Raw genomic sequence first — 21978 nt, forward strand, 5'->3', positions numbered from 1 at the left:
GTATTAAATATCACCAGCTGCCTAACTTCATATTAGCTAGGTATCTTGATGTATTTATCACTGTAAAAAAACTAACTCCAAATGCATTTGTAGGTAGCTAGCTGACAGCAATGGAGGAGGGTGAAAGGATATCAGCCCCAACTGTCAAAGTGAGAGAGTAGGCTATTCTGGATAGGGCAGGTACTTTGTGTAGTTCCAGTCCATAGACGTGATGACGGCGATAATAGTAACATAATATTCAGTGCAGTCTAATTTGAGTATGAGGAAGTCATAAGTCATATGTTTCTTGTGAGGTTTTTGGTCCTCAGATTCAGAGAGCTGTGAAAGCCTGTTTGCAGATGAAGAGGTCCCAATGAAGAGCAGTGGTGCACATTTTTTTTGTGCCTTAGCACAACACAGCTGATTCAAATGATCAACTCATCTTCAAGCGGTATTTATGTATTCATTTGTGATGCTATCCTTGATATGATCCTGCTATTGTCACACGCTACCAGTGGCGATGTTAGCATGTAAATCTTGGTGGGGCAAACCAAAAAAAAGTGTGATGCATGCCAGCAAAGCCACTACACATAAAAACATAGCTGATATGACAGACTTGCTTAAACAAATGTGGTTTCTAATGACAATTGAGATGTACAAACTATGGCATAAAGGGACGACAAGCGAATAAGAGGCAATCCATCATTTCGGTTAAGACATTAATCAGCAAGCGGCAACGGACGTAGTCAATATAACTATTTGTTCAGCACTTTTGAAATGTACAGCATGTAATGAACAGGAGGGGAGACAAAGAGCTGGTTTCAAGTGCAGGGCGCAGCAGGTGTTTATTTGTAAAGGACCACAGGAGGAGGCAGGTAGCTGGATCCAGGGGCAGGCAGAAGGTCATACACAGGAGGTCCAACAAGGCAACAGTACAGGCAGGGAAAAGGCTAGTAATGTCGTCCGTGAGATCAGGAAATAGGTAGATAACAGGAAATCCAATAGGCTAAAGTACAGGCAGGGAATAGGCGTCGTTAGTGAGGCAGGCAAAAATGATCATGCGCGGGAGGATTAAATTACAGAAAAGCCAGCGGTCCGACTAGAAGTGTGTCACAAAACAAACAATACCTCACAATGATGGGGTGCAAAGAACTGAACTAAATAGTGTGTGATAATGACATACAGCTGTGTGAACAGGTGATCAGAATTCAGGTGATTGGGATCTGGAGAGTGAGCTGTGTTCAGGGGATCTATGTCTTTGAGAGTGTGAGCTGAAAAGTGGGCTGGAAAGTGAGTTGCGTTCAGGGAATCTACGTGTTTGAGAGTGTGAGTTGGAAGCAGACGTTACAGCAACAGAATTCAGAACATTGGCCTTACAGTGTTCTCCCTGTACAACAAGTCAAAATAAATGGGGCATATAAACAGACAATGAAAACTCTTACAATATTCGATGATTACATTTCTGTAAAACAGGTTATAGGCTATTTGTGCACCACCAAGTTAGAACAGTAGGCGAATTGAGAGGGGAAAATACACCAAATGATTAGGGTGAGACACATTGAACGCCGTTTGGGTCTTTGCGTGTCAAAAAAGATAACATCATGTAACACTATTTGACGCATTAAATAAGCTTTTTAATAACACAATTATATTACAGAATGTTGTGTTCTGAATTTGCACGTGCAAGCCAAGCGCCACAACTACTATCAGTAGCACTGTCAAAGCTGTACAAAAAAAAGTTGCCAAACAAGCACACCATGGGCCACGAACAATGTTAAAATAGATCAAATTATTAGGGTGAGGCACGTGGGCTACTAACACCTTACTACACAACATACACTTAGTATTACTTTCTTAGCTACCGTATACATTTCTCCCTTGCATATTATATCATTTATGCAGCAGCATACAATACATTTTTGGACTCACCTTGTGAAGGTGGTGCAGCGGTCCTTTGCTGGCACATTTTGTCATCAAAGTCTGGCATTCTCTGGATTTATGGTGGGAACTCTGAAAAAAAACACTCCATTGAATAGCAGACTAACGTTAGTGGTTTCTTTGCAACGCTTGCAGTTAGCCACTGATCCCTTCCAAACGACTCATTGTTGAATTTGCGACTTCCAACTTGTTGTGTAATCTTTATGTACAATGGCCGATGAGCATCGATACATTTTACCTAGAATTTCTCTCCATTATTTCTCTTCATATGACAAGGATTAAAAAGGATGTGCCAGTAGATTGTCGTCTTCATGACAACTGATGATGACTGCTAGCTAAGACTTTGAAAGTAAGATGTTGACATGATCAGTTCAATCAAAGCTACTGTAGATATAACGTGATTCGATGTCATTCTGTGGCCAATGACCTTGAGCCTTCTTGGATGGGCACTTCTAATATAACTCTATGGCAGAACCCAAGGGGAACATTTTTTCGAGCTCTAACCTTAGAATTGGGGATGACGTACTGTCCCATGAGTGACAGAAAACTGAGTCAATCATGACAGAAAACTGAGCCAGTCATTCACAATGCTCTGTATTTTCTGCTGGCTAGCCCCACCACCACAGAAAGCACTGAGCTATGCTGAAATACCTGCATTTTGGAGCTGCCTTACTCAAGAAAACAAAAAAGAGACCATGTTTGTATGCGGCTAAATTAACTCAGTTAAAATATATATTTATTATATTTTTTTTACCTAAAAGTGTGGTGCTCAAAACAGGTGGGGCTCCCCACCTGCCCTGAATGACGGGTCGCCACTGCATGCTACACATGCACATGTGTGTGCACATTCATCTATCTATCCAATGTTATCATGATTTGTTATAAGGGATATTATACTTTAGTAATCCACAATGACCTGGGGATGTAAAAGTCTAATAATGACATTATCTTCCATATTCCTACATATACCTTTTAACTGGAGATTCCTTCAAAAAGATTGCTTACAGTTACCGTGTAGGTCACTGCCAGGTTGGGTGACCAGGGCCATCTCGGACTGCCTCCTGGGGGAATTCAGGCGTGTGAAGGGTACCTGTGTCCTGCATAACTTCATGAGGATGGACACGAGGACCAGGAGGGGATCTGCAGCTCACCGCCGTGTGCCAGAGGAGAAGTCTGCTGCTCTGCAGGATGTTTCAAGGATGGAGTCCAACAATGCAGCAAGAGAGGCAATCAATGTGCGGGAGATCTTCACCTCCTACTTCTTTGAAGAGGGTGCTGTTCCCTGGCAACACCATAGACTACACTATGCACAAACAAAGGCTCTGCCATTTACTTAGCTATGTCAACTGCAGTTATACAATTCCCAGTTTCTTTCCCTTTGATTTCTACTTCTCAGGTGAGGGTGCTGGTTAGGTAATAGTGTGATGTCTGTACAAAAACAAAACAGGCTATTTTAAGTCACTGTTGGGGTTCGTTTCCTTGTTCCTTGTCAATCATTGGCTCATTGGTGAGTGTCCGGCACTGTTGCCGGACACTCTGGACGGGGCACTGTTGCCGGACACTCTGGACAGGGCACTGTCGTTGGAAGCTCTAGACGGGGACTGCACACTGAAGGCCTGATGCGTGGGGCTGGCTTAGGAGGTGCCAGACTAGGGCTAGTGCGAGGAGCAGGACGAGCTGGACTGGGCTCACGCACTGGAGGCCTGGTGCGTGGGGCTGGTACTGGAGGTACCAGACTGGAGACACGCACCCCAAGGCTAGTGCGAGGAGTGGGAACAGGACGTACTAGACTGGGCTGACGCACTGGAGGTCTGGTGCGTGGTTCTGGCTTTGGAGGCGCCAGACTAGAGACACGCACCTCAGGGCTAGTGCGAGGAGCAGGAACTGGATACACCGGGCCATGAGTAGGCAGTGGAGGTCTGGAGCGCACCTCCTGCACAACCTGTCCTGGCTGGATGGTAATAGTAGCCCTGCATGAGCGGAGTGCTGGCACAGGGCAAACTGGGCTGTGCAGAGGCCTGATGGCTGCCGTGCATAGAGCAGGCGTAGGGTAGCCTGGGCCTAGGAGGCGCACTGGTGGCCAGATGTGCTGCGCAGGCATCCTCCTTCCAGGCTGGATGCCCACTCTAGCACGGCACTTGCGAGGGGCTGGGATCGCTCGCACCGGACTGTGCGTGCGCATGGGCGAGATCTTGCGCACTTCCGCATACACCGGCGCTCTCCACTCCACACGCTCCCCATAATAAGCACGGGGAGTTGGCTTAGGGCTCACCCTTGGCCCAGCCAAACTACCCGTGTGCCACCCCCAAAAAAAAAATCTTGGGGGTGCCTCTCAGGCTTCCTTGCCAGCCGTGTTCCCGCATAGCGTCCCCAGTCCTCTTCAGCCTTCCTCCATGGTCCTTCTCCCGCTAGTATCTGCTCCCAAGTCCAAAACTCCTTATAGCTCTGCTGCTGCTCCTTCCTCCGCTGCTTGGTCCGTTAGTGGTGGGTAGTTCTGTCACGGGCGTTGTAGGGATTGGACTAAAACGCAGCGGGAATATGTATACTCATCTTTTTTTATTGAAGAAGGAAAACAAAAATAAACACGTATACAAAAACAACGACGAAACAGTCCTGTAAGGCTACTAGGCTATACAAGGAACAACTACCCACAAATCCCATAGAAAAACACCCCTACTAAATAGGACCTTCAATTAGAGGCAACGAGGAACAGCTGCCTCCAATTGAAGGTCAAAACAATAAACTAGACATAGAAATAGAAAAACTAGAAAATAGAACATAGAAATACAAAACAAAGAACACAACCCAAAAACCCCAACAACACAAAACAAACACACCCCTGCCACGCCTTGACCAAACTACAATAACAAATAACCTCTTTTACTGGTCAGGACGTGACAGATTTGTATCAGCTTTTCTTATAACCCCTCCCCTTCTATTAATACAACATAAGCATATTCAATTATTATAATACATCAAACATTTGGTACAGCCCCTATCATGACCCCTAGGTGAACCCCTTTCATCATCCATATTGAAAAAAATGTAGAACAATTAGACACCTTATAACCCACACCTACACAGTCATGTATCAATCTGATTGATGGATTGTGTTGTGCAGTAAGCAGGCTCAGGTGTATAATAGGCAAGAGAGCCAACCATGGAGAATATAAGATCCTTAATTATTTCTATAACTACTCTATATTGTTTGTCTTTATCTGTGTGCATGTTTTTCAGCACAAAGTACTCTGCAGCCACTTAGTGTAGACACCAGGTGAGGCCAAACACATAGATTCCTGTTGAACAATGTCTCTTTAACTACCTTTTTTTCTCAATAAGTGTCACGTCCTGACCAGTATAAGAGGTTATTTGTTATTGTAGTTTGGTCAGGACGTGGCAGGGGTGTGTTTGTTTAGAGTGTTTCGGGGTTTGTTGCGTTATGTTCTTGTTAATCTATTCCTATGTTAGTTCTAGTATGGGTTGACCTTCAATTGGAAGCAGCTGCTCCTAGTTGCTTCTAATTGAAGGTCCTATTTAAGAGGGGTGTTTTTCTATGGGATTTTGTGGGTAGTTGTTCTTTGTATAGCTGTAAGCCTTACAGGACTGTTTATCGTCGTTGTTTTTGTATACGTGTGTTTTGTTTTGTTTTTCCTTCTTTCTACCTAATAAAAAGATGAGTATACACACTCCTGCTGCGTTTTGGTCCAATCCATACGACACTCGTGACAATAAGTCTATCTCCTTCACTTCATCCCTCTCTCCTCTTCTCCCAAAATCCTCTAGGTGAACCCCTCCCGCATCTGAACTGGCTACATAGAGGGCACAGTATGATCAGAGGTGAGAGGTCACTTGGTCGGGTCAACAGGAAGTATTATTAAAGAGATGCTTTTAAGATAACCTTTGGGCCGACTGGGAGCCAAAGGCTGGTTAGGAGACACCACTAGAGACACTATTATGTAATTGTGATGAACTGAGAGAATATTAGGGTAGCACTGTGATTCATTAATCATATGCTGCCTTCCCTGCTCCTCTGTTCATACCTCTTTCTGTCTTTTACACCTCTATCGCCACATCCTCTTTCTTCCTCTGTTTTTATAATGCAGACCAGATGTGCATTGAAGTACAGATTGAACTTGTATTTATAATTTTACAATTATAATATTTATAATGCATGTATTATGTATTTATAACACTTGGATAATTAAATTCTTTCAATAAAGTGTTTCACATTCTCTACTGATTGAAATTAAGTCTCTCTTTTGATGAAATACTACACCTATTGTAACGGATTTTCTTAGAGAAGTGGAGGAGTCAGGCGCAGGACACAGGGATGAAGGTAAACAAAACGTGTTTACTAAAATGTATCAATCCATCTTCTCATAAAAAAATACATAGTTAGGAGAAACACCTCCAACTACACAAAACAGACAAACAATCACCGACAAGACAAACAGGAAATGCAGAGGTTTAAATAATGAACATAATTAGGGAAACTCAAAACAGGTGTACACAATAAAGACAAAACCAAACGAACAGTGAAACATCGATCGGTGGCAACTAGTAAGCCGGTGACGTCGACCGCCGAACGTCGCCCGAACAAGGAGAGGGGTCGACTTCGGCTGGAGTCGTGACAGTACCCCCGTGACAGACACCGGCCTCGGGGACGACCCGTAGGACGGGGAGCAGGGCGATCCGGACGGAAGCGATGAAAATCCTGGATTAACGATGGATCAAGGATGTCTTCCGCCGGTACCCAGCTTCGCTCCTCCGGGCCATACCCCTCCCACTCCACGAGGTACTGAAGGCCCCTCGCCCGACGCCTGGAGTCCATAATGGCTCGTACGGTATATGCCGGGGCCCCCTCGATGTCCAGAGGGGGCGGAGGAACCTCCCGTACCTCCGACTGCTGGAGCGGACCAGTTACCACCGGCCTGAGGAGAGACACATGGAACGAGGGGTTAATATGATAATCAGGGGGAAGTTGTAACCTATAACAAACCTCGTTCAATCTCCTCAGGACTTTAAATGGCCCCACAAACCGCGGACCCAGCTTCCGGCAGGGCAGGTGAAGGGACAGGTTTCGGGTTGAGAGCCAGACCCGATCCCCCGGTGCATAAACCGGGGCCTCACTGCGGTGGCTGTCGGCACTCGCCTTTTGCCGCCTGATGGCTCGTTGAAGACGTACATGGGCAGCGTTCCATGTCTCCTCCGAGTGCCGAAACCCTTCATCCACCGCAGGAGCCTCGATCTGGCTCTGATGCCATGGTGCCAGGACCGGCTGATACCCTAGCACACACTGAAAAGGGGTAAGGTTAGTGGAAGAGTGGCGTAAGGAATTTTGGGCCATCTCCGCTCAAGGGATAAATGATGCCCACTCTCCCGGCCGGTCCTGGCAATAGGACCGCAGAAACCTACCCACCTCTTGGTTGACTCTTTCCACCTGCCCGTTACTCTCGGGGTGGAACCCTGAGGTAAGACTGACCGAGACCCCCAGGCGTACCATAAACGCCCTCCAGACTCTAGACGTATATTGGGGACCCCGATCAGAGACTATATCCTCAGGCACCCCGTAGTGCCGGAATACATGGGTAAATAGGGCCTCCGCAGTCTGTAGGGCCGTAGGGAGACCGGGCAAAGGAAGGAGACGGCAGGACTTAGAAAACCGATCCACAACGACCAGGATCATGGTGTTCCCCCGTGACGGTGGAAGATCCGTCACGAAATCCACCGATAGGTGTGACCACGGTCGTTGCGGAACAGGAAGGGGTTGTAATTTCCCTCTGGGCAGATGTCTAGGTGCCTTGCACTGTGCGCATACCGAACAGGAGGAGACATAAACCCTCACGTCCTTGGCTAACGTGGGCCACGAGTACTTCCCCGTAAGGCAACGCACCGTCCGACCTATACCAGGATGACCAGAGGAGGGTGATGTGTGGGCCCAACAGATCAAACGATCGCGAACATCAAACGGCACGTACACGCACCCAACGGGACACTGGGAGGGAGTGGGTTCTGCACGTGACGCCCGTTCGATGTCCGCGTCAACCTCCCATACCACTGGTGCCACCAGGCATGAGGCTGGAATTATGGGAGTGGGCTCTGTGGACCGCTCCTCTGTATCATACAGCCGGGACAGTGCGTCTGCCTTGACGTTCTGGGAACCTGGTTTATAAGAAAGAGTGAAAGAAAAGCGTGTGAAAAACATAGCCCACCTAGCCTGGCGAGGGTTCAGTCTCCTCGCTGCCCGAATATACTCCAGATTTCGGTGGTCAGTCCAAATGAGGAAAGGGTGTCTAGCCCCCTCAAGCCAATGTCTCCACGCTTTCAGAGCCCCGACAACAGCTAACAACTCCCTATCCCCCACGTCATAGTTTCGCTCCGCCGGGCTGAGCTTTTTCGAAAAGAAAGCACAGGGGCGGAGTTTTGGTGGGTTACCCGAACGCTGAGATAGCACAGCCCCTATTCCAGCCTCGGATGCATCCACCTCAACTATGAACGCTAAGGAGGGATCAGGATGCGCCAGCACTGGAGCCATGGTAAACAGAGCCTTCAGGTTACCAAAAGCTCTGTCCGCCTCAGCCGACCACTGCAACCGCACCGGTCCCCCCTTCAGTAAGGAGGTAATGGGAGCCGCCACCTGGCCAAAGCCCCGGATAAACCTCCGGTAGTAGTTGGCAAACCCTAAAAACCGCTGCACCTCCTTTACCGTGGTTGGAGTCGGCCAATTACGCACGGCTGAAATGCAGTCAGTCTCCATCTCCACCCCTGACGCGGACAAATGGTACCCAAGGAAGGAGACGGATTGTTGAAAGAACAGACATTTCTCCGCCTTGACGTAAAGGTCATGCTCCAACAGTCGACCAAGCACCGTACGCACAAGGGACACATGCTCAGCGCGGGTGGTGGAGTATATGAGAATATCATCTATATACACCACTACACCCCGCCCGTGCAGGTCCCTGAAGATCTCATCCACAAATGATTGGAAGACGGATGGAGCATTCATTAACCCATACGGCATGACGAGGTACTCATAGTGCCCAGATGTAGTGCTAAATGCCGTCTTCCACTCATCCCCCCCCTGATACGCACCAGATTGTACGCGCTCCTGAGGTCCAATTTTGTGAAGAAGCGCGCCCCGAGCAATGACTCTGTCATACTGGCGATCAGAGGTAGCGGGTAACTGTATTTCACAGTAATCTGGTTCAAACCTCGATAGTCAATGCACGGGCGTAAACCTCCATCCTTCTTCTTCACAAAAAAGAAGCTCGAGGAGACAGGTGAAATGGAGGGGCCGAATGTATCCCTGTCCCAGAGATTCAGCGACATATGTTTCCATAGCCGCCGTCTCCTCCTGTGACAGAGGATACACGTGACTCCTGGGAAGTGCAGCACCCTCCAGGAGATTTATCGCACAATCCCCTGGTCGATGGGGTGGTAATTGAGTCGCCTTCCTTTTACAGAAGGCGATTGCCAAATCGGCATATTCGGGGGGAATGTGCATGGTGGAAACCTGGTTTGGACTCTCCACCGTAGTGGCACCTAAGGAAACACCTAAACACCTCCCTGAACACTGACAGGACCATCCCTTGAGAACCCTCTGTTGCCACGAAATAAGAGGATCATGAGAAGCCAACCAGGGAAGCCCCAATACAACGGGAAACGCAGGAGCGTCAATCAGAAAGAGACTAATACTCTCTTCATGACTCTCCTGCGTCACCATAGCAATGGGAACTGTGACCTCCCTAATCAGCCCAGACCCCAAAGGACGACTATCTAGGGCATGTATAGGGAAGGGAACATCAACGGGAACAATAGGAATCTATTGGCCAAAGACCGATCTATAAAGTTCCCAGCTGCGCCTGAATCTACTAGCGCCTTATGCTGGGAATGCGGGGAAAACCCCGGAAATCTTATAGATAACCACATGTGAGCAACAGGGGAGTCTGGGTGAGTCGTGTGCCTACTCACCTGAGATGAACCACCAGTGTTCCGCCTACCACCTCGACTACCAGGAAAACCTCCCCAGCACCGACCAGCAGTGTGTCCTCTGCGGTCACCTCTGGTGCATGGAACGGTTTTCCTTCCGGTCTCCCTAGTACCAGCCCCGCCCAACTCCATAGGTGTTGGGTCTAAGGGACTGGAGGATGGAACCAACGGACCCGATCCGGACGTCCGCGGGAGGCCAGCAGGTTATCCAGCTGGATAGATAAGTCCATCAGCTGGTCCAGGTGGATGGTGGTGCCCCTGCAGGCTAGCTCCCTACGAACGTCCTCTCGCAAACCACACCTGTAGTAATCGATCAGGGCCCGCTCATTCCATCCTGCACCAGCCGCCAGAGTTCTAAAATCCAGTGCAAACTCCCGAGCGCTACTCATCTCCTGCTTTAAATGGAACAAGCGCTCTCCCGCCGCTTTTCCTTCTGGTGGATGATCAAACACTGCCCGAAAGCGGCGGGAGAAGTCCTCGTAATTTTCCCGAGTCGGGTCTTCCACCTCCCAGATAGCGTTGGCCCACTCTAGGGCTTTACCAGTCAAACAGGAGATGAGGGCGCTCACTCTCTCGCGTCCCGAGGGCGGCGGCTGGACAGCCACCAGGTAGAGCTCTAGCTGGAGTAGGAACCCCTGACACGCGGCAGCTGCTCCGTCCTACGCTCCCGGGAGCGAGAGCCGAATCCCACCGGATCCAGACGGCGGTTGGATAGGATCCAGAGTTGTGCTGGGTGGTGGTGTGGCTGGGTCGACGGGACAGCCTTTCCTCTCCACTCTCTCCATGGTCAGCAGCATGCAATCCATGGCCGTCATTAGATCCTGGATCATTTTAGCCTGCTGCTGAACGTGCTCCTCTAGATGACTAGGAGAACTGGCTGCTCCTGCTGACTCCATTTGTGGTCGGTGATTCTGTAACGGATTTTCTTAGAGAAGTGGAGGAGTCAGGCGCAGGACACAGGGATGAAGGTAAACAAAACGTGTTTACTAAAATGTATCAATCCATCTTCTCATAAAAAAATACATAGTTAGGAGAAACACCTCCAACTACACAAAACAGACAAACAATCACCGACAAGACAACAGGAAATGCAGAGGTTTAAATAATGAACATAATTAGGGAAACTCAAAACAGGTGTACACAATAAAGACAAAACCAAACGAACAGTGAAACATCGATCGGTGGCAACTAGTAAGCCGGTGACGTCGACCGCCGAACGTCGCCCGAACAAGGAGAGGGGTCGACTTCAGAGTCGTGACACCTATCCTGTGTTTATCAGATCAATGCAAATGGAGGAAATTAGATACTGAGATAAACCCGTTTTAGGGTATTTATATGATGCATAGGAAGTGTGGTGTACTGTTTTTTAAATTCTATTTCTGTATATATGAGTTCCAAATCAGCCTTAACTAGTTAAATCATGTTTCTAGTCTATTGAATAGTTACAATGTGTAACCATTGATGTCCCAGGGCCAGGATTGGTAAACACTGTTGAAGTGTATAATATCAATACATACATGCAGACACAGCATCATTCAAAGACTGGAATTTGATACTCCTGGTATTGGATATGACTGAAAAATAATCTCACGTACATTCATACCTGAACGGCACATTTATTTGCCAAGGTAGAGTACATGATCAGTGAATATACTAAATGTACAGGCTACAATGTGGGGATCTCATGCATGGTAATAACTACATGTGTATATGACTTGTATGCTTGGCACAAAGTTATATTGTATTCTACTCAATCCATAGGCTTCATTAATGTCATTCAGACTGTTTTGAAGTTGATACAACTGGCTATGATAGCTGAGGTTCATAGCTAGGTTCTGAACTAATATGTATACCAAATGTTTTAGGGTCCATACACAGATCGGCTACATAGCTAGCTACACATCCATAGGCATACAGGTATTGTTATCCTCCACTGCACAATAAGCAAGAAAATAGTTAGCTAGCTACGTTACTTCATCTGCATTGCATGGAAAATATCAGCAAGGCAAGCTTACAAAATTGTACATTCAATGTTTGCGCCGCCCAACGGTCCCCCGCCCTCTCCGCTTTCCTTCCATTGAAAATTAATGGGAAGCAGTGTTTCACCACGTGTTAGTGAACACGGGGCACAGTGACCGTACGTACATACCCCAACCAGAAGCCATGGATTACAGGCACCATCCGCACTGAGCTAAAGGGTAGAGCTGCCACTTTCAAAGAGTGGGACTCTAACTTATAAGAAATCCCACTATGGCCTTCAACAAACCATCAAACAGGCAAAGCGTCAATACAGGACCAAGACTGAATCGTACTACACTGGCTCCGACGCTCATCGGATGTGGCAGGGCTTGCAAACTATTACAGACTACAAAGGGAAGGATAGCCCGAGCTGCCCAGTGACACAAGCCTACCAGACTGTGTGATCACACACTCCGTAGCCGATGTGAGTAAGACCTTTAAACAGGTCAACATTCACAAAGCTGCAGGGCAAGATGGACTACCAGGACATTTACTCCAAGCATGCGCTGACCAACTGGCAAGTGTCTTCACTGACATTTTCAACCTATCCCTGACAGACCACCATTGTCCCTGTGCCCAAGAACACCAAGGTAACCTGCCTAAATGACCACCGACCCAAAGCATTCACGTCTGTAGCCATGAAGTGCTTTGAAAGGCTTGTCATGGCTCACATCAACACCATTATCCCAGAAACCCTAGACCCACTCCAATTTGCATACCGCCCCAACAGATCCACAGATGACGCAATCTCTATGGACTCCACACTGCCCTTTCCCACCTGGACAAAAGGAACACCTACGTGAGAATGCTATTCATTGACTACAGCTCAGCATTCAACACCATAGGGCCCTCAAAGCAAGAAGTTCTACTGCAAAATCGAGAGCATCCTGACTGGTTGCATCACCGCCTGGTATGGCAACTGCTCGGCCTCCGACCGCAAGGCACTACAGAGGGTAGTGCATACGGCCCAGTACATCACTGGGGCCAGGCTTCCTGCCATCCAGGACCTCTATACCAGGCGGTGTCAGAGGAAGGTCCAAAAAATTGCCAAAAACTCCAGCCACCCAAGTCATAGACTGTTCTCTCTGCTACCGCATGACAAGCAGTACCGGAGCGCCAAGTCTAGGTCCAAAAGGCTTCTTAATAGCTTTTACCCCAAAGCTATAAGACTCCTGAAAAGCTAATCAAATGGCTAAACAGACTATTTGCATTGTCCCAACCCCACCCCCCATTTTACACTGCTACTACTCTCTGTTTATTATCCATGCATAGTCACTTTACCTCAACCTACATGTACATATTACCTCAATTACCTCAACTAACCGGTGTCCCTGCACATTGACTCTGTACCAGTGCCCCCTGTATATAGCTTCGCTACTGTTATTTTATTGTTGCTTCTTAATTATTTGTTATTTGACTATTTTTCTTATTTTTTACTTCAGTTTATTTTAGTAAATACTTTCTTAACACTTTTTTCCTTAAAACTGCATTGTTGGTTAAAGTCTTGTAAGTAAGCATTTCATTGTATTCGGCGCATGTGACAAATACAATTTGATTTGATATATTTGATTTGACATATAGCTTCATACTAGCTTTATGAGAGAAAATCTGGGACTTACTGTTATCTAAGAGAAAGAAGTAAAAGTTCCTGAGGGTGTAGTGAGGGAGTTCCTCCTAGAACGCTTCAGATCCCACACGAAGCTATCGACAAAATACAACTCAAACGAGTACACCGTTTCGGACAGAGATCTGAGCGACCAATCGTTGCCAAATTAGCTTTCTTTGAAGATAAAATAATGGTTAAAAGCTTTGGTAAAAGACTTGCTGGCATGACAATAGGCATGAATGATTGGTTCCCGAAGGAATTTGCAGAACGGCGCAAAGTTCTGTACCCAATTTTCAAGGAGAATAGATTAAAAGGGAAACGTGTAGCTCTCGTAGTCGATAAACTGTATATTGATAACCAAATGTTCTGAGACACAAAGACTTCTCCATGGCTAGTTTAAATATTACAAAGTTCCCATAGAGGAGTAGAATATTGAAACACCCAATATTGTAATAAAAAAATATTTAGAAAAGCAATAAAATACAACAATTGTTAAAGAAAAAAACTTCAACTACACTATACCATTCTAGATAGGGAATGTTGTTAAATAATTAGTATTAGACTTTCCATTATAGTATTTGATCATTTGATAAGACAGCATTAGAAGAAAGGATAATTAGCAAAAAAATTATTCTTCAAATATAAGGAACTGGAACACAAAAATACTCAATCAACATGATAGAGATAAAACACAGCAAACAGAGGACATAGAAGTCACAGTATGTGGTTATGTGCAGATGTATTGGGATGGAAGGGGTGTGTGTTTGGAAAAGTGTGGAGTTAAGTGAGTGAAAAAGGATAATGGTTGCAAATCCCAGAGCCCATGTGTGTCTGTGAGCAGGGGTTGTGAGAGAGAGTTTTCAATGTTGTGCAGATATGGGATATACTGTACATTTTAAAAGAAATTATAAATATAGTTTATTTATTGTCCTATCATGATGGAATGGCCTATACCCTAGACACGCACCTGAGCGACCCATACACTAAGGAGAAGTCCTTATCTGTTTTATGGGCCTACTGTAAGTAGCCTATACGCAGCCAAAACAGAAAGATGAATGCGGTCAGAGACTTACTAAAGCAGCAAGTTTGGTCCTACAAAGCCAAAGCCCCCTGATGGGAGAGTATTATATACAAGGAAATTCTCAAAGCTGCTAATGAGAACCTTGATGACCTTGTACCTAGCCGGTGGGGATTCCGGTGGGGTGTCCCCACCCAGGTAGTGGCAGTGCTGGCAACACTAGCTGCATTAACCCATGGGGAGGGGGTCACACTCGGACATTCATAGAGGGGGCATATTATTGTGGCTCTGCAGGCACAGAATAATCAAAGGTCTGACTGCACAGAGACGCTTGGGAAAATGGTCACAACGGGGGACCAGCGTGTGTGTATTTCAAGGGAAGGGGGTGTATCTGATCTCCATTACCTAGGACTTGACAATGGTTAATCAAATCTCCCCATTTTTGCCTGTTTTTGCTCAAATTTGCATGCGTTCTCAAACAGCTGCAACTGTATATGCATTCGTAAATCAAGTCCTTTCTTGAGTTGGGCTCTGGGATAGAACAACTGTTGAGCATTTGAGTTTATGGTTGTTTGTGGGGGAAAGGGGTTGAGTGTGTATGTGTGTATGTATGTGTGTGTATGTGTGTGTGTATGTATGTGTGTGTATGTATGTGTGTGTGTATGTATGTGTGTGTGTGTGTGTGTGTGTGTGTGTGTGTGTGTGTGTGTGTGTGTGTGTGTGTGTGTGTGTGTGTGTGTGTGTGTGTGTGTGTGTGTGTGTGTGTGTGTATACCCACAACTGTTGCTAGGTAACAATCTTTTGTTACAGTCTACATTATCAGGAACATTATTTGTTCATTCTGGAAATTAAGATAAGCAGGATTTTTAATATACACTGCTCAAAAAAATAAAGGGAACACTAAAATAACACATCCTAGATCTGAAGGAATGAAATAATCTTATTAAATACTTTTATCTTTACATAGTTGAATGTGCTGACAACAAAATCACACAAAAATAATCAATGGAAATCCAATTTATCAACCCATGGAGGTCTGGATTTGGAGTCACACTCAAAATTAAAGTGGAAAACCACACTACAGGCTGATCCAACTTTGATGTAATGTCCTTAAAGCAAGTCAAAATGAGGCTCAGTAGTGTGTGTGGCCTCCACGTGCCTGTATGACCTCCCTACAACGCCTGGACATGCTCCTGATGAGGTGGCGGATGGTCTCCTGAGGGATCTCCTCCCAGACCTGGACTAAAGCATCCGCCAACTCCTGGACAGTCTGTGGTGCAACGTGGCGTTGGTGGATGGAGCGAGACATGGTGTCCAAGATGTGCTCAATTGGATTCAGGTCTGGGGAACGAGCGGGCCAGTCCATAGCATCAATGTCTTCCTCTTGCAGGAACTGCTGACACACTCCAGCCACATGAGGTCTAGCATTGTCTTGCATTAGGAGGATCCCAGGGCCAACCGCACCAGCATATGGTCTCACAAGGGGTCTGAGGATCTCATCTCGGTACCTAATGGCAGTCAGGCTACCTCTGGCGAGCACATGGAGGGCTGTGCGGCCCTCCAAAGAAATGCCACCCCACACCATGACTGACCCACCGCCAAACCGGTCATGCTGGAGGATGTTGCAGGCAGCAGAATGTTCTCCACGGCGTCTCCAGACTCTGTCACGTCTGTCACATGTGCTCAGTGTGAACCTGCTTTCATCTGTGAAGAGCACAGGGCGCCAGTGGCGAATTTGCCAATCTTGGTGTTCTCTGGCAAATGCCAAACGTCCTGCACGGTGTTGGGCTGTAAGCACAACCCCCACCTGTGGACGTCGGGCCCTCATACCAGCCTCATGGAGTCTGTTTCTGACCGTTTGAGCAGACACATGCACATTTGTGGCCTGCTGGAGGTCATTTTGCAGGGCTCTGGCAGTGCTCCTCCTTGCACAAAGGCGGAGGTAGCGGTCCTGCTGCTGGGTTGTTGCCCTCCTACGGCCTCCTCCATGTCTCCTTATGTACTGGCCTGTCTCCTGGTAGCGCCTCCATGCTCTGGACACTACGCTGACAGACACAGCAAACCTTCTTGCCACAGTTCGCATTGATGTGCCATCCTGGATGAGCTGCACTACCTGAGCCACTTGTGTGGGTTGTAGACTCCGTCTCATGCTACCACTAGAGTGAAAGCACCGCCAGCATTCAAAAGTGACCAAAACATCAGCCAGGAAGCATAGGAACTGAGAAGTGGTCTGTGGTTACCACCTGCAGAACCACTCCTTTATTGGGGGTGTCTTGCTAATTGCCTATAATTTCCACCTGTTGTCTATTCCATTTGCACAACAGCATGTGAAATGTATTGTCAATCAGTGTTGCTTCCTAAGTGGACAGTTTGATTTCACAGAAGTGTGATTGACTTGGAGTTACATTGTGTTGTTTAAGTGTTCCCTTTATTTTTTTGAGCAGTATATATACAGTACCAGTCAAAAGTTTGGACACACCTACTCATTCAAGGGTTTCTCTTTTTTTTTACTATTTTCTACCTTGTAGAATAATAGTGAAAACATCAAAACTATGAAATAACACATATGGAATAATGTGGTAAACAAAAAAGTGTTAAACAAATAACAATATATTTTATATTTGAAATTCTTCAAAGTAGCCACCCTTTTCCTTGATGACAGCTTTGCACACTCTTTCCCAGACACAATTCTGTCTCAGAGCTCTACGGACAATTCCTTCAACCTCATAGCTTGGTTTTTGCTCTAACATGCATTGTCAACTGTAGGACCTTATACAAACAGGTGTGTGCCTTTCCAAATCATGTTCAATCAATTGAATTTACCACAGGTGGACTCCAATAAAGTTGTAGAAACATCTCAAGGATGATCAACAGAAACAGGATGCACCTGTGCTCAATTTAGAGTCTCATAGCAAAGGGTCTGAATACTTATGTAAATACATTTTCAAACATTTTTAAAAACCTGTTTTTGCTTTGTCATTATGGGGTGTTGTGTTAAGATTGAAGAAAAAAAGGAATGTAATGAATTTTAGAATAAGGCTGTAATTTAACGAAATGTGGAAAAAGTAAACGGGCCTGAATACTTTCTGAATCAAAGATAGCTAGCTACATTTTTAAGAGACTGCTTTTCAATTGGCATCTCTCCCCATTTTCAGTCACAGGTTGGGACTGGATTAGGTGTGAATAGTGCAGGAGGTGGGCTCATTACTTTTCCTGGGGATAGCTTCATGTGTGTCCTATGTACAAATTAGAATTGTGTAATAGCAGAGCATAAGAGTTGCCAAATCAATGTCACACTGAGTAAATTAGTTTATTCTTAATAAATGTTATTTCTGATGTTATTTAATGTTATTAGTTATATTCTATTCCAATATTATAGTCCAATTAATATTTTTTTATGGGAATAGAAAACAACTATTGAAAACCTTTTGCTCCTGAATGTCATCTTATAGACTGCTGGGATGTAAAATCTTGCATTATTCAAATAATATTTAGTGTAATTGTACATAATGTATTGTTTGGAAAAGGAACAACAAAGAAAAAGAGGGACTTTACATCAAATCTCCTCATAGTGCAGATATTAATGGTGACATTTATTTCCCTTTATAGTTTATTTGCCTATGCATGACCTTCACCCACATACCATTTTTTTTGCCAAACGTTGCTTTTTTTTGTCTCAGCAATTAGACATTGTTCCTAGGGGGGACAGTTACCCCTACTACCCTACTGTCTGCCCATGTTGAGACGCTGTAGCCAGTAATCCTCAAAATAGTCCGAATTAATCTAAAATAACTCAAGAAATCTGTCAATGTTGACGTTTTTGCCGAGATCTTAGGCGCGCAATTGTACATATAACTAAGATGTTTGGTGCATTATTTCTCTATGGGAAACATGTGCACAGTGTTGCCAACTAATTTTCAGGGTATGTTGCTAGAGGCAGGTTGATTTGTTGGTAAAAGTTGCTAAATGACGTCGTAATGTCATTGCGTGTTAACGTAAAACTGCGTCATTACGTTGAATCCACAATAACGTGACTCAAATTGACTGTCCATCTCGGCAAAAAATATGATTTGACATTTGTTCAGGTACAGACTCCTACTCTTTTCTGTACAATTTTGATTGAGACATGTTGATTGATGTTGTAAGTTCTGTTCAAGATCAAACATTCGTGACCAACTATATTCATTGGGTTTGGCTCGTCGAACCAGTACTACAGCTGCTGCTGCAGTCAACCAACAATGATTTTCAATTTGCTGAAATTGCTGCTGACGTCCCTCACAATGCACTTTTGCAGCCAGGCACGTGTGTTGTGACTGAGTGTGTGACAGAGAAAATCGGGTTTGTGTCATTTAGAGGGAAAATGCGTGCATTTTAGCGTTTGAGTCACTTTTCAAAAATTGCTAAAAGTTCCAAATACATTTTTAAAAGTAGCTAAATTTGTTGCTAGGTGCTGTATTAAAAAAGGTTTCCAGGGTAGTCTGAAAAGTTGCTAAATATAGCAACAAAATTGCTAAGTTGGCATCACTGCATGTGCATGAAAACGAATCGTATTTCGTTGAATGACAACAAAGACTCCCTACACTCGACCAATCACGGACGAAGGGGTGTAGACTTCGGCTCACGAACTGGCGTTGAGAAAAATGTGTGCCGAACAGCCTAAAAAACTCGTACCGAAGTCCAAAATGTCGCGCTAATATACGCACGAACTCTTCCCAACGGTTTCGGCTGGGAAGCATGCGGACTCCAAGAAGGCATGGCATTGCAAACACTGCAGTGGCAGTGCAGCACTGTCAACTGGAAAACGTCCATGAATCATTCTGACAATGCCAACCACTTGGTGAGTAGGCACTACTGTGCCTCCTGGAGGACACATTTGCCCATGATCATTGCGCTCTCCGTCATTAAACAAATGCTGACGACTAAAATGAGAACAATTAGGTTTTTTTCTCAGAATAACTACATCAGTTCGGTATGCAGGGCGTGAATGGCAAACACTTGTCCTGAAACATTGTGCCTGCGAAAATTCATAGCTATAAATTAGTGCAGCGCTGTGCAAATTCAGTTTGGAGAGTAGCAGTCTAACCTGATGTGAAGTGTGCTTTGTCCCTGAGGACAAAGTTATATTCAAGCATCGAAACGTTGTTTCAAAACGGTTCGATTTTCAGAATCGTGCGTTACATGATTGGTGTAAAATGTTGTAAGCATAACATTTTAGATTAGAATAACCATTCCATTTATAGCATACAGATTCCAGTGGCCCAGACATTATTTTAACTCGAATAATATTTCACCCTCCACGTTGAGGCGATATTCCGCGTTTGAGGATGATGGACGAGACGTACAGAAGAAGAACTTGCTGTCATCAGCAACAAACGTGGCGGCGCCCGCAAGGTTGACTTTATCGTCATTAATTCATTAAAAAATGACTTGTGTTTAGAAGCGACCATATCGTTAATACAAAGACCGCATTTCAATAGCCTGTATGGATCTGTGCAAAACTACATCAGTAAGTGTATCATTTTATTTTGAAGGATTCTTTCTCGCTGACGAAAGAGAAGGTCCACAATGTTTCGAAATCCGCGTCTCAAGCGATCGGTATTGACGTTTCTAAACGTTAAAATACAACGTCGGGATTGTAGTTCACATGAGGCAGTTGTGGGCGAAGTTAATGGCTGGAACTGTAGGGAGAAGGCAGAATGCCTCCTAGAGTTTTCGAAGGCTAGCTATTATCATATGTCGAATATTGACGTCAAACTGGGTTTTGGCTAACTGTTTTTTGGGCATGGAATTAGACCTACATTTGAGTGCGAGTAGTTTCCACAAATTAAAGTTTGCCCCAGACCTGCTTCCCATGTTCAGGAGACAGTATGAGAACAACATCTTAACAGGTAATAATGGAGTTGGATCTATGTCACAAGGTTTTGGTTGTTAATCAAGTAATATTGATCAATATGTTTCCGCTTTAGCCATTTACTTTGTTATTCTCATAGGGGGTGCATCAACCAACCACACATTGTTTCCACTAGTGGTGGTGGTAGTATCAAAGTATTTTGTGTATGTTTCTATTTCAACATGGTTCTTATTCTCTCTTTGCTTTCCCAGGAGCCAAGTTTCCTGACCCAGGCTGTTATGGCCACACCCAGTTCCACCTGGTCCCTAATAGGTATCGCAGGGACAAAATGGCCAAACTGAATCTGACTGACCAGATCAGATCGAGGTCTACCTGAGAGCTAATGGCATTGCCAGTCTATTCGCATGGACAGGAGCACAAGCCATGTATCAAGGTGTGTAGAGTCATTACTTGAATATCAGGTGTTATTCTCCTTACCACCCTAAGCATCAGTAACTTATAATTCATTTTACCATTCAGCTGTTTTCTGACTGCTCTTGAATACATTTATTCTTGATACATTTTAGTTGTGAATACCACCATTTGTTGTTAAAGGACATTTTGTAAACTTGAACAAAACATCATCATGTTTCTGGAGCCATGAGGATGTGGCCAGGTCATTTGTGTCCCAGGCTGTGATCACTATTGGCCAGTACTTCTCTTTCTTCTGTTACCAGCTCAACTCCCTGGCCCTGTCCATGAGATGGATGCTGTGAACCCCAGGAAGAACTTGTGCTGGGGGACAGACAGTATTCATCTGTATGAAATGAAGCATGGTGTTGTGGTTTGGCTGGATGACAGGGTCCTCAAGCTCCTGGTCTGGTTCCTACTGGGCAGGTCAGGTGGACATGGAGAGATGGTGTATGCAGGGTAAAATAAGTGTTTTTGTTGAACTGTTTCCATCTGGATTCAACAGTGGCAAATGTCAATTCATGTACATTGAACATGGGCAGTGTTTATGTACTGTGTGTATGATCTGGCAGAATGTATTCATGTGGAAAGTAAAAAACAGTTGCATACAGAGTTGATTGGTGTCCACATCACTAATACTTATTTGTATTGCTTTTAAATTTTATCTTATTAACACTTTGTTCTAGCTAGCTATTTGTGTAGGTAGCTATCAACATAGTTGTAAAGTGGCCACAACAATGCCTCTTCCCCCTCAGGAGGCTGAAAAGATTTGGCATGGGCCCCTCAGTTATTCAAAAAGTTATACAGCGGCACCATTGTGAGCATCTTGACTGGCTGCATCACCGCTTGGTATGGCAACTGCTTGGCATCTGACCACAAGGTGCTGTGGAGGGTAGTGCGTGCCTACGGCCCAGTACATGACAGGTTGAGCTCCCTGCCATCCAGGACCTCTATACCAGGCTGTGTCAGAGGAAGGCCCTAAAAATTGTCAGACTTCAGCCACCCAAGTCAAAGACTATTTCAGTGGGAAAAGATTGGCGAGTACCCCGCTTCGGTGATTATTGTTGAAAACCCTGCTTCCGGTGTTCTGCTGTTTGCCACTAGGTGTCACTTAGTCAATGTGGACAA

General features: G+C 45.3%; 1 long non-coding RNA gene across 3 annotated transcripts; it reads left to right on the forward strand.

The window, feature by feature from the left end:
• Positions 1 to 18536: 18536 nt before the first annotated feature.
• Positions 18537 to 21462, forward strand: LOC106580038 (uncharacterized). 3 transcript variants are annotated; one of them, XR_001322789.2, is made up of 3 exons: positions 18537 to 18634; positions 20652 to 20833; positions 21117 to 21462. It is a non-coding gene; the product is annotated as an uncharacterized lncRNA (long non-coding RNA). The 3 variants fall into 3 exon arrangements; XR_001322790.2 differs by lacking the exon at positions 18537 to 18634 and adding an exon at positions 19026 to 19386; XR_006760867.1 differs by lacking the exon at positions 18537 to 18634 and adding an exon at positions 19443 to 20437.
• Positions 21463 to 21978: the final 516 nt, after the last annotated feature.

This window comes from Salmo salar, chromosome ssa20 (genome assembly GCF_905237065.1).
Source record: "Salmo salar chromosome ssa20, Ssal_v3.1, whole genome shotgun sequence".
NCBI lineage: Eukaryota > Metazoa > Chordata > Actinopteri > Salmoniformes > Salmonidae > Salmo > Salmo salar.